This window comes from Lissotriton vulgaris, chromosome 5 (genome assembly GCF_964263255.1).
Source record: "Lissotriton vulgaris chromosome 5, aLisVul1.2, whole genome shotgun sequence".
Taxonomy (NCBI): Eukaryota; Metazoa; Chordata; class Amphibia; order Caudata; family Salamandridae; genus Lissotriton; species Lissotriton vulgaris.
In genome coordinates, this window is record NC_141693.1 from 1,175,313,138 (window position 1) to 1,175,327,104 (window position 13,967).

Genomic DNA, 13,967 nt, shown 5'->3' on the forward strand with positions numbered 1-13,967 from the left:
AATGTATCTGATAATTACACTTTTTTGTCATACCCCCTCCTTTTTCTGATATGCATGTATCTCTGAGGTTTTGAATGTCTCATATCTCCCTTCTGTCCCATCCACTGTTTTAGGCCTGGCCTGACAGTGCATCTGTCTATCCGACCTATTCTTACCAATTCTTCAAAATATACAGAATGGTCTTTGGGTGTGCCTGAGGATAATTTTTCTCTCTCCACGTGCACGTGGCTGTGCTGTGCATTACGCCTTCTCGTAAGGAGTGCTTGCACATCAATACATTATGGACTATTTTATATCCAAGTACTTCCTAATCCCTCCTAAGGGGTAGAGATCTGCTGAGGCCTGGATCCCGATCCTGTCAATCCTGCATCTAAGTTTTGCTACTTGTGAAATGTATATGACGTGGGAGCTGGACCAGCCTGGAGTCTCAACCTTAGCTCCCTTATCCGGGCCTTCCAGGCTGACCTCGACAGATGGACCAAACTGCCATTTAATCTGCTTGGCACAGTAGCTCTGTACAAAATGATGGTCCTCCTGTGCCTCTTGTACATCACCCAAAATGTCACCTTCCCTGTGTCAAATCAATGGTTTGCTGTCATGACCGCAGAAGCACGGAGATTCCTCTGGCCAATAAACCTCCTTTGACTAATGTTTCCTCTACATACGAAGGTGGTTTAGCGATGGATGACATCCGCATCTGTTATTAGGCAGCACTTACTGTTGTAGTGGACGATTGGATGAACGAAGGGTGGAGAGACCCAGCACTTAGACTAGAGGTTCACTGATCAGCCTTGATAATCCTATGGGTATGCTCTAAGGCGCAACCATTGCCCGCTTGCTCAGGCAGATCACCAAATTGGTCTTCCTGACTTGGAGGGCAGCCCTGTGAATGTCAGGGTGGGACAGACGGGTTACCCTAGGAACTCCACTGTGAACTGGCAATAGTCTGGACCAGGAGGCGCGATTGGAGAGGTTCAGGGGATGGAATGCTATTGGCATCTCTCAGCTGGGGGACATTTGGGAGGGTGACCCCATGAAGTCCTTCTAGGACCTCCAATTACTGTTTTCCCTACTCAAATCACAAATCTTCTGCTGCCTCCAACATAACTGCGCAAACTTAGGATATTGAGCGGTGCTGGCCTGCCCCCCCATTACAACCCCTTGGAGGTCAGGCTCCTTAAGGGCATGCTGCCCGGGGGCGTCTTACCGGTTTATTAGGCCCTGGTCCATAATTCTCCTTTAATACTGTCACCACTGAGGGATCGTTGGGAGGGGTGGCGGGGCTTGCTGGAGGAAGGGGAGTGGTGGGAGGCATGTATGGCACCTGTACCCTGGCCGTCTCTACCCAGTTATGCCTTAACCAGTTGAAATTTCTCCATTGTACCCACTACACACCCAAGTGCCTGTAGAGAACACAGAGCTTCCCCAATCCTCCTGCAGTAGATGTGGGAGGCATCTGTGGGATTTCTATCACATGGTCTTTGAATGCCCCGTTATCCACAAAGACCTGGGCCTGACGTTTGCGGAGGTGCTGAACAAGAACACAGCAGCTTCTGCCAAGATCTCATTGCTTGGGCTGGTGGAGACCTGGGGTGCCCTAGAGAAGACCATATGTTAGTGGGGCAAGGCACACTACTGGCGAAGAGGGACATGGCCAGACACTGGAAATCGCCAGCTGCCCCGACACTGAAGGAATGGAGGGCAGGTATGGTCTGTTCCACAAAATTGGAGGAGACCATAGGAAACCTCAAGGAACACTTGAAGATTTGGGGGACATGTTGGTAATACTATGCTTTGAGCATTAGGTCTAGGTGTCTTCCGGGGGACGGGGCACGTTGAGGGTGAGAGCTGTCCTCGATTGTATGAGCGATCCCCTGGTGGATCGGCGTTGTGTGTTTTGCTTTGTGTCTCAATAAAACCAATAAATTGTTGTTATGAAAAAGAAAGAAACTCTCCCCATAGCGCCTCTCTCTTCCTACACTGTTCCTATTTTGCTAAGATATTCAAGTTTTTCTCTGCTATCTCTCCTTTCTTCGCTGTGTATATGCCTGTGACATGTAAATGTGTCTCTCTTATCTCCCGTCGTACTCCTCGCTTTGCTCATGTCTGAGATATGCCAATATCTATCTCGTACTGAGATCTTTAATCTACATGTGCTTCCTCTATCCCCGGCTGTGCTTATACACCTCTTCCTCCACTGTATTTATCTGTCTGGTAATCACATGCCTCTCTCATATCTCCCATCATGCTCCTCCACACTATGAGGTGTTTACATGTCTACCCCATGCCTCCATCTCCCTCTGCCACTGTTTGTGGATGCCTGAAATGTTATACCTTCCACATGTGTCTTCTCTTGTCTCCACTGTGTTCATGCATCTCTCCCTCCCCTCCACTGGGTTTAAAAAGTGGAGATTTTAAATGTCCCTCAAAATCTGCCTCCTCGCTCTCCCACTGTGCATAAGCACCTATCGCAGGGCCTGACTCTCTCCTACTTAGAAATGCAGCCACCAGCCTGCATGCCCTGTCATGGCCTTATGGGAGGGCTTGCCTATTTTTAACTCAAACACTCATGGGGGTATATTTACAAGCCCCTTTCAGTGACGTTGTGATGGTGATAGGGGCTTCGCCTTATTTACAAAGCAGCATTAAGCCACTTAATGTGGCTTAACGCTGCCTTGTAAATAAGGCACCCTTTCATGCTGTACTTAGCGAGAAAGGGGAGTGTAATGGGAGTTGCAGTGGGCATTCCACTGCAAAACCCATTGATTTTGACGCTGCATCCTATCTACAAGTGCAGCGTAAATAGGAGGCAGGGCCAAAACGAAAACCAGGTACAACCTGATCTTAAACAGGCAAAACGAGGATAAATGCTTCATTTCTCCTCGTTTTTTCTGTTTCCATGTGTGCTGCCTTGTGCAGTACACATAGAAACAGCAAATTGCCTATGATTGTTTATGTGCAGGAAGGTCCCCCTTCCTGCACATAAAAAATCATTTTAACAAAGGGCAGTTTTGCAACTTCCATGTGTGCTGCATTAAGTAGCACACAGAGAAGTTACAAACCGGCATTTATAGATTGTTTATGTGGAGTAAGGGGTACCTTCCTGCACATAAACAATCTTCCCCTCAACACAGGCACCCTTGCACTATGGTGCAAGGGTGCTTGCATTGGCGCAAGGCAGCTAAAGTTAGCACCAGTGCAGGGGAAAATACAGGGCTGCACCATATTCTAGTAAATATGTGCAGCCCTGCATTTCTAAAGTGACAAAGCGTGTCATTAGCCTTCTTGGCTTAACGACACGCTTTGCCCCTTTAGCGTAAATGTGCCCCATGGTGTTTTTAGCCTCCCGAGTCTTTGAATGCGCATTCCTGTCGAACTTCACACAGGGCGAAACAGATGTCCATCTTTAGCTCACAGTGTCTGTCTCATTTCATGAGGTGCTTCTTAATAAAGTAGTGAAGTATGTCAGAGCCCTTGCTAGCAAATCACAATGGCTTCTCTTTGCAGTTATTGAAGGTATGTAGTGGGGTCCTCAGTACGGATTTTGCATAGACAAAGCCTTGGCCTATGCATTGATTTAAGGAGCGAGAACCCACCTTCAGGGGCTGCCTGCATTATGGGTTTTCACGATGAATGTTTCTATTCTTCCAGTCTAGGGCTGTGAGGACTGCTCACAGTGGTCTGCCGGCAGCACCCTCAGCTTGTGGCCTCTGAGGGTTCGTTGTCTCGCGACAGTGTGTTTTCCGATTGTAGGTCACACCTGGGCATCACCTGGGAGCACCCAGGTGTGCACGCCCTTGATAACCAGCCATACCCTCTAAAATGCTGCTCGACAAACCACGCGCTGATTGGCAGATGCTAAAGAATAACTTATCCGTTTGACTTGGAGAGGAGATTGGATCTTGGGGTGATGAGTGGGCATCGAAGACAGTCACGAGGGCGGAAAGGAGAATGTAGGACAGAGGAGCAGCTAACAGTCCTTTTGCATCGTGACTCACTGACTCATCCCAAACCTCTATTACTACTAGGAACTCCTAACTAACCCTTTCCAAACTCATCCCTCCTCCACCCATCCTGTATTATATTCATCCAACTAACAGACTCACATGTTCAGCACTTCCAATAACAGCTTATATTTCCCTCTACCAATTCACCAGTAATCCACCTTGAGTTCCGGAGTAGTGTGCTACTTGGTGAAAAGGGCTTCAATGTGTCACCATGCTTAGTAAGTGCTATAATAAAACAGTTACAATTACAATTGAAATTACGATTACATGTCTAGTATGCGTTGGGTTAAACAGGGTCAGATGGGGAAAAAAATAGGCCTGGGCACCAAATCAAAAATGTACCTTAATAGCAGACCCCTTAGCTAAAAAGATGACCCATTTTTGCAAAGTTGCCCGGTTGTGAACTTGAAAGATATGCTGTATGGGTGTTTTTGAATGTGTGAGAGTCTGCATGCATTTGTATTTGCTACAGGCAAAGTTTGTATTAATATTAGAGAAATCAACCTTAAAAACATTAAAACATTAAAAAAAACATAAAGCCATAAAACAGGCACACAAACTGCTAAAAAAAGGTCCACACACTGATCTGTCAGACCAGTCCATCGGGCACTGTCTGGTTCCTCTACAGACCAGTCCGTCCAACACTAGGAGTTAATGGGAAAAGGGAGGCATGACTTGGGGAAGGAGCACTTGTGCATCTGTAATTGTGAGCCAGCATAAGTGGGGGACAGAGGGTATATATTCCTCCAGATTTTGGAGTGGAAAAACGTCGGGGGCAATATCCCCATCCCCAGATTTTTAGGTGGAAACTGACTTTAAACAACGGCGCACTGACTTTTTTCGAAGCTACGCTGCACCTCACCTAAGTCTCCTTGAAGCACCGTAACCTGAGTAGCAAACTCTTAGAGGCTCTGTCATCACTTTGTTTTGTTAATTATTTAATGCGGTCATTGAGGTGTTGAGCTCTTCTAAAAATGTGTCTGTTTGCCAGCAATCAATCAATCAATCAATCAAAGCATTTATATAGCGCACTACTCACCCGGAGGGTCTCAAGGCGCTAGGGGAGGGGGGGTCCGCTACTGCTCGAACAGACAGGTCTTGAGCTGCTTCCTGAAGGCAAGGTGGTCCTGGGTCAGGCGAAGGTGGGTTGGGAGGGAGTTCCAAGTCTTGGCGGCCAGGTAGGAGAAGGGCCTTCCTCCTGTGGTGGCTCTTCGGATACGGGGGACGGCGGCGAGGGCGTGGCCGGTCGATCGAAGTTGGCGTGTGGGAGCGTAGAAGTTGAGGCGGCTGTTGAGGTATCCTGGGCCTTGGTTGTGTAGGGCTTTGTGTGTGTGGGTGAGGAGACGGAAGGTGATTCTCTTGTTGACCGGGAGCCAGTGCAGGTCTCTCAGGTGTCCGGAGATGTGGCTGCGACGGGGGATGTCCAGGATGAGTCGTGCTGAGGCGTTCTGAATCCGCTGGAGTCTCTTCTGGAGTTTGGTGGCGGTTCCGGCGTAGAGGGAGTTGCCGTAGTCCAGTCGGCTGGTGACGAGGGCCTGGGTAACCGTCTTCCTGGTCTCGGTGGGGATCCACCGGAAGATCTTACGTAGCATGCGCAGGATGTTGAAGCACGACGAGGAGACGGCGTTGACTTGTTTGGTCATGGAGAGGGAGGAGTCCAGGATGAAGCCCAGATTGCGTGCGTGGTCTGTTGGTTTGGGTGCGCTGCCCAGGGCGGGGGGCCACCAGGAGTCGTCCCAGGCGGAGGGTGAGGATCCCAGGATGAGGACTTCCGTCCAGCCAGCAGAGGAAGGTAATTCAGGAGATGCTACTTTATGGTAATGTACTTCTGACTCTGCTGACTTGACAAAATCCGATTCTAGGAAAGGTTCAACATCTCAATGAACTCATTTAAATAATTAGCAAAAAAATAGCGTTTTTCAAGTACCCAAAGAGTTTGCTCCTACGTCCTACGGCATAATTTCTGACAGACGGGTTCTGTAACTGTGTTTGATCTTCAATGTTTGTGGAAATAGTGCAAAGAGAAAATTACACCTTTAAATCTTATGATCAAGCACATGTATATATATGTGTGTGTGTGTGGGGACAGTTTTATTTCAGTATGATAACTGTCATTGTTGAGCTCCATATACTAACAGAAATTGAACGATAATAATTGAATAACTGAACACAAGGAGGTTGTAATACTAAAGTTTCTGAACAGTATTATACTCAATCCTGGACTGTAATCCTGGCTTCCACACTTAACCAAATTGTGTGGTCCACGGTCGATCGCTTTACTTTACTATGTATCAGTTTCCTTAGCCATACAGCTGGAGAGCACATTGAAGTACAGGATTAGAGCTCTAGAAAACCCTCACTTGTATATGGTTAATACAAAATGATCAGGCTTCACATTGTATAGCAATATAAACTACATACATAGAGATAATGACAAACGGACACATTTGAGGTCATTTGTGGCCATTTCGTCAAAGCATGGGGTATTCTTGAATGTTTCATTTGATCAAAAAGGGCACTCAATTTAGTGGTATAATCAAATGTGCCTAATTGAAACACTGGGAAGTGTTGAAAAAGAAATTGTGTTCATTTTCAAGGCGCTATCATATTTTTTCATGAAATCTGTTGCTTGAGATACATCTTTTCGTGACTCGGGTCCTGCTTTGGCCCTTAGAGCCAAACCAGACCCCGGTTGTGCTTGCCCCAGGTTGTCCGTGTCCCCTTCTATCCCCCACCCACGCACAATACATGTGGTGTCTCCGATCCGTGTGACTGAGCGCGCGTGTCGGTGTGTGGGAAGCTAGATAAGAAAACAGACTAGCGGGGGAAGTAAGATAGTTTGAGTGAGGGGGCGGAGGATGCAGTAAAGAGAAAAAGAAAGGCCGAGTCCGTGCGTGACTGTCAGGAGACGAATGAGCTAAGAAGGTAAACAGACAGCGTATGTGCCTATGATGAGTAACAGCGAGCGGGAAAGTGACAGAAACTGTGAAGGAAAGAAGTAATTTCCCTCTTTTAATTTTCTGGAAAGGGCCATATGCATCCGCGCTTGATACTCACTGCAGTTAAGTCTGTGAAATCGAGCCGTACAACCTTTCTAAATCGTGATTTTATTTTCTCCACTGGAATTGGCACTTTAATTTAAAATGAAGAAAAAAAACAGGCTGTTTGTGTCGCTGCCTCTTCGCTCGCACGGGCTGCTCCCGGTAGCAGAAATGCCCTACGGCACAGAGTCGGATTTCTAGCCCCATTTGTCATCATTGTTTTCGGCGCACAGGGTGGATTTACAGCCCGCCGCAGGGCCGTGCCGATGCATATTCATCTCACCAGCGGTGTCAGTGCAGGCAGCCCGCCGCGCCCCCAGACGGAGCCTCGCGGGCTTCCCGCCCTCGCCGCGCGCGCCTTGGCCTCCCGCCAAGCACCGGCTGCAGACGGCCACGTGCTCGAGGCGAGCGGCATGAGCCCTCGGCGGAGACTGACACGGCCTCGGCAGAATCAATTAGCAAGGCCCGGGATATGCTCCGGGGCTCCGAGGCGCTCATCAGGCGACGCGGGCACAGCCAGTGACAAGGCTGACCTGGAGGGCGCACTTTCGGCCTACTCACAGCGTGTGCGTGTCACTCTGTCGCGCCCACGCACTCCTGCCTGGTGGGACGTGCGTAGGGTCTTTGATTTCCTGGAGATGCAACGAGACGTGTTGTGAGCGACTGAGTGGCCTCTTCCACAAGGGAGAACAGTTCAAGCGCTTTTGGAAAACTACGTGTCACTCTGCTGCCTACTTAGGTAGCTGTTTTATTATTGCAACGGCGTCCAAAGTAGGTGCTGGAGGCTGGATCCATGGCATTCCTAATTCATTGCACCATGTTACCCCGAACACCTCATTGGCCTTGAGTTAAGCCTCGGCTGCTCGCCTACGGCCACCCAGAGAAAAAAAGGCGTTGGTGAGGACCGCTTTCTGTTGCCGACTTGGCATTTGGTTGCAGGTAACCCCATCTCCCTCCTTTTAGGAGAGCCCATTGTAGTCAGTGGCCGTGTATAATTAATATAATACTTACCACTGAACTCTTCTGCTCCAGTTTAGAAATGTTTTTCTCTCTACCTAGTGGACGCCCCGATGATTTCTAGTCGGTAAGCCTTGGCGAGGAACCAAGAGTCAGACCCCAGACCTTGTGCCATCGTTTTCAGTAGATGTTTCCTGACCTCACTTAGTTGTTGCTTCTGCCCACCTCTGCTGAATGTTCATGGTTAGATTTGTGCTAGTGATGGAGGGCACAAGGTGAGTCGACCAACAGGCAGCAAATGCAGAATTACAGTGAGTGGGGCTCCAATTTTATGTCCATCATCTCTACTGGTCAGCATTTATTTTTCCAGCAAGGAACATTTCCTAGGATCTCTGAAAGTAATCAAAGATCATTCCTGATGGAAAAGAATCAGCTTTCAAAGATAAGTGAGGAATACCAATGGGGAAGCTGGATTTTTAAATGCCTAGAAAAAATCCAGGGACTAATTTTCAAGCCCCTTGCACCTCCTTGCGCTGCCGTTGTGTCACTTTTTTTAACAAAATGACAGTGCCTCATTTGCTCCATATTACAAGGATGCAGATGCGTCACTTTTAATCAGGTTACGTTGGTTTTTCATGCGTCGTAATCGGCTGCGTCACGTTAATTTTTAACTAATGCAAGGTACGCGCTCCATCAGAAACACCCCCGTAAAACGAACGCAGTGGTATTTATGATTTTCTTAGTTCTTGGAACATCTGGCTGCTGCGCTGCCATTGCGTTACAATCCCTACGCCTGCTAAACCCAGGCATAGGAATGATGCATTGGGTGTAGCCAAGGGATCACTCCAGCTGTAGTGACTTGACTGCAGTCTGCAATTAAGTCACATGGTCAGTGGGCCACAGAAGGTATGTATGTGCACGTAATGCCACATTGTGTGGCATTACATGCTTATGTCACACATACAAGTGGGCTTTCCTACATGTGAGTTACCCCTAAAGTAGGCCCAAGGTACCCCTGTGGGCAGGGTGCAGTGTCTGTGAAAGGTAGGGCATGTGCTGGTGTGTGTGAGACATGTCCTCATAGTGAAATACTGCTGATTTAGTGTTTCACTAATAAAAGGCTATCTTGCCCCATAAGATAGAATGGGAAATGCTTTGTATCAACCTATAAGTATAACTTCACCTTGGGACAAGCTTGAGAAATAACGTTTAGGCTCTCTGAACTCAGATTTTAATAACGCATCTTTTTAGTAAAGATGGTTTTTAAATTGTGTGTTTGAAAATGCCACTTTTAGAAAGTAGGCATTTTCTTGTGTAACTAATCTGTGTGCCACTGCCTGTTTGTGCATTGACTGTCTGGTTTTGGAGTGACAGGGGCTGGGGATGTATATTCGCTGTAGACGGCCACTGCAGGGTTGAGGTGTGCCTGGTCCTTCCTGGATGGCTCAGAGCTGAGCTGAGCTGAATGGGCCTTGGCTGCATTTAGAGATTTAGAGTAGTGGTAGGAGATTTCCTTGCACCTGAATAGGGCTTGTTTCCTTTGCACAATGCTGTCTTCCTCCCCTGTGGTCATACTGCACCAATGAGGACAGAACAGGTTTGGAATGGGCTTAGAAACCCTTGCACAAAGAGAACAAAGACATTTTTGGGAATAAGTATTAGATGTAAAATCCCAGGGATTTAGATCATTTTTGGACTCAAGAGGAACCTTTGCCAAGGAAAAGAGCTGAAGAGCTGCGAGGAGGAGTACTGCCCCTTTGCTGTGAGCTGTTGTCACATTTAAACATGGCCTTACTGGAAGCAGTTTGCAGTAGGTACATGAAGGTAAGAATGGGAAATTAATGCAGTGAACTACATCTCCCAGAATGCAGAGGGAGGCAGTAGTCCTATTTCTTCTTCTGTCTTCCTGTTCTACATAAGCTCCTCCCGCATTGCTACCGGTTCTTGTCACCTGAAGTCGGAACTTCCAGTTTATCCTGTATTCGGAACGGCCTTTCAGTGCTTTCCTTTTGTTTTGTGTCACCCTGAGAAGGGAGGTTTAAAGCCGTAGCTGCGAGGACCTGCTCCCAGTCTTCACAGAAGCGCGATAATTAATCTTGCCACGTCCTGGTATTGGCAAACAGACCCACTCCCCGAAAGCGCACTGCCTTCGTGCTGGGGCTCGACCTTTGATTCAGGAAAGCGCACAGACGCGCTTCAACTTAAAAAAACCCTTACGCGTTTGGACCGCGAAATCAGATACAGGAGGCGCACGGCAGCACATCCTAGAGGTTGAAAAGGAAGAGCTTCATTTTTTCCCTGAAAGCGCACAGTCGCGCTTTCTGATCACTCATCTTAGCGCTGGAGTGCAAAACGTAATACAAAAAGTGCGCAGGCACGCTTTCTGGAGTTTTTGAAACCGTAAGAAATATTCCCATGGTGTTTAAGAGCTGTTGAGATGCTCTGAGTCTTGGTTTGTTTTTTTTACCTTTCTTTTGTTCATTTCTGCATGCAGTATGTATGGATAAGAAGAATCTTATTTTGGACATTTAAGGATACAGACACCATTAACAGAGGACTACCTTGTTACAGATAAGTACATTGTACTATCTGATTGCTGAATATCTAACTGTCTCTGTACTACAGAGGGTACTTTATCACTGAGTAATTGTTAGACACTGGTAGCGTGGTGCAGAGTGGGCGGGCCAAACTCGGAGGCATTGTGTAACGCATCCACGCAGCACACACAGGCGACACACAAGGCACACTACAAAAAGAGACTCCACACCAGGTTAGGTGACAAATAGTATGTGTATTGTAAAATAAACACATCAGAAGGGAATCACAGGTGCAGATAACCTGTGCCAGCCGTCACCAGGTAATAATTCACATGGGACTATTTACAAGGCAGGGCCAATCGGGCCACTGCCAGAACCATCACAAGGTAAAATCGGTAAATGTAAGGTCCATCAGCAATAAGCAGAAAAACATTATCATTAGACATGGACCTGTGGGTCTAAACCTTGTTAGCATGGATCACAGGATATAGTAACATGTGAGAAGAGGGGTATTGTCACATTAGCCTGAGGCAGAAATCAGAGTAGGCAGAACACCAACAGCATAAATCAAAGTATGAGCAACCCCATGGGCATATAAACTCATTATACCTCATAGACATAAAGCATATGAACATGGAGGCATAACTTTAGCATTAGGCACAGTAGGCATAAATCATGTGAGCATTAGCCTAAAAGCATTAACATGAACACAATAGCGCAGACCTAGCCTCTGCACATCATAACCTGACGTTAGGCATGAAAACACATTTGACAGAAATCATGCGCATAAATCAGATTAGATTAGGCATAAGCCCATTATGCAGAACTTCAGGCATAAATCACCGTTGCAGTAGGCCTGGAATGGAAACATCAGGTTAGGCACAGTATACAGAACACCAACGCTGTAGCCTTAGGGGGAAAAAAAACCCTAAGCTTTAGGCATAGATGCATTATGGAGACATCATGGCATAAAAACAAAATGCGTCTCATTAGGCGTCACTACCTTAGATCAGGTAAAAACTCCTTATGCCTTCAGCCAGCAACGCAAGCATTAGGTATCATCCAAGGTACAAATGCATTATACAACAATATTATAAATAAATCATATGGGGCAATAGGCCTCGCCAGCATAAACACAGTTCACCCCAATCAGGGGGACAACACTCTGAAACTGGCCCCAGGCCAACTGGCCACACTCCGGGCTCAAATGCCGCATGTCCCACTGTTAGACCTGGCACCTTGGCGTGAGTCTCCCTTCCACTTTTTGCTGATGTGCCTCCGATGTTTTGCTGGTTTTCCGATACTCAGGGCACTGCGCCACGGCTGCCCCGTGCCGCAGTGCAAGTGCTCCCTACTGTAAATTGTACATGCGATTGGTATCCATGATTGGTTCTTTGGATTTACTGTTAGTCCCTAGTAAAGTGCACTAGAGAGTGCCGGGGCTTGTAGATGCCAATACTGCTGGTGGGCCTGCAGCGCTGGTTGCGCCACCCACCGAAGCAGCCGTAAAGATGTGTCTGGGAACTGCGACCGCAGAACCCGCGTGCGGTCTCGTACTGTCACGCTAACTGGGCAAGTGTCCCCACTTGCCAGCACCGACCCTTCCCTTGACTACATATTAGTCACCCCTATGGTAGGCCTGCGGGCAGGGTGCGTTGTAGGTGTAAGGTAGGACAAGCCCTGATGTGCGTGGCATGTCCTAGTAGTGACTTACAACCAAGACCGTATTTCACTATTGAAGGCTACCTGCTCCATTAGGCCAGACTGAGCTGCGAGAATTATTACACCCTATAATCCCCGCAGGCTCAAGGAGCATGGTAGCGAGTCATGTTTAGTATGCCTGAACTCAGGATGATAAAATATTTCTTGTAGTCAAGTTTATTTTAGTATCCTGGGTTTGCAAATGCTACTTTTAGAAAGTTAGCATTTGCTTGCTTAACCATTTCAGCCCGCCTCTGCTGGTATGTGTATCTGACTGTCTGGGATGTGTGAGTGACAGGGCTGGAGGGATGACAGGTGGTGAATGCGCAGATTACACCTTAGTGGGAGGTAGGAGTGCCTCTTGACTCGAACTGTAGCTGTGCTCGACCACCACAATGCTGGCTCCACCCTCCTGGGGAGCGGCGGATGAGTCTGCCGATGCCTGGCCCAGGAAGGGCGAAGCCCCCATCAACAAGGTACTCTGGCCACCCCTGTCCGCACAATGCTGGCTCCACCTCCTGTGGGGCGTCTGATGCGCCTGCCCCTCACACTGAAAGCAGAAGCCGGAGTACACCCACCGGGGTACTCAAGGACTGAGAGTGGCTATGCAAAGGCCCCCCTGGCCTGCGAGAACAAAAGAATTGGCCTATAAAAGAAGGAGCCCTGCTCCTTGAAAATTAGATCCTGTTTGGGCCACAGAAGGACTCTGCCCTACGAGAAGGACCGTGAGAGACAAGGAAGGGTGCTGACTCTTGCCTGTGTCTGGTGCCTTGCTGCTGAAGGAGAGGAAGAAGAAAAGACTACGAGAAGACTTTTGCTTTACTTTGTGCCAAACTCTGCTAAAGAGATCTCCAAGGGCTTGCAACTGAACTTGCCCCCTGACCAGCGTCCCAGGACCAGTGGACGCTACCCCCTTGGAAGAAAGCGACTGCGGGTGCTGACCATCGCCGCAGCACTGACGGAGGAATCTCCTCCAAGGCAACGACATCCACCTGACCACCGTGACCGGGGCCCAAAGCGAAGGAGGACCCGTCCGGTCCGAGCTCTCGAGGTGACTGCATAACGAGCAGCCACTCACCTGCAAAGACGGACAGTTGCCCTGTGAGAATCCGCAAGGTCGGTAGCCTGCCCGACAGCCCAGCTGTAAGCCCACAGCTGCACCGGCACTTGGCTGGGTACGTCCTGCACTGGGGGACCGTACTGCCACTTGCCACCGCCGCACAGCCGCCGCCTCCAGGGTCGGAGCGGACGACGAGGAGAGGACCCTGCCGCCACAGAACACCGCTGCCCCGGATGACCAGTGACCTGCTCGGCTGAAGAGCCGCAACGATCAGCGACCCCGGGAAGGCAACGCGACGTGGGACAGATCCCCTGGAAGCCGCCGGCTCCACAAGAACTTTGGTTAACACCGGCCTACGGGCCCTCAGAGAACTGCTATAAGAACTGTGGTAACCTGAACTGAGTAACTTGCAACCCTTATCATAAAGTACGTTGACTGTATTCACAAGCCTGCTTAAAATCTATATAAAGATATATATTTTTACAGAATACAGTCTGGTCTCGTTGTGTGGTGGGTTGGTTGTAAAGGTGTACTATTGCAAGTATTTAACCCTATGTGCCCCAAAGATTAGCCTACGACTGCTTAAGCCACACTACCTAGAGGGTAAGCAGAGGTTGTCTGGAAGGTAACCCTCAGCCCTGACGAGGAAGAGAGAGTCCCTGCT

General features: G+C 48.4%; 1 protein-coding gene across 1 annotated transcript in view; it reads left to right on the forward strand.

Moving 5' to 3' along the window:
- PLPP4 (phospholipid phosphatase 4) overlaps positions 1-13,967 on the forward strand; it is a 918,420-nt gene that overhangs the window by 858,771 nt on the left and 45,682 nt on the right. The gene's annotated exons all lie outside the window — the stretch shown is intronic.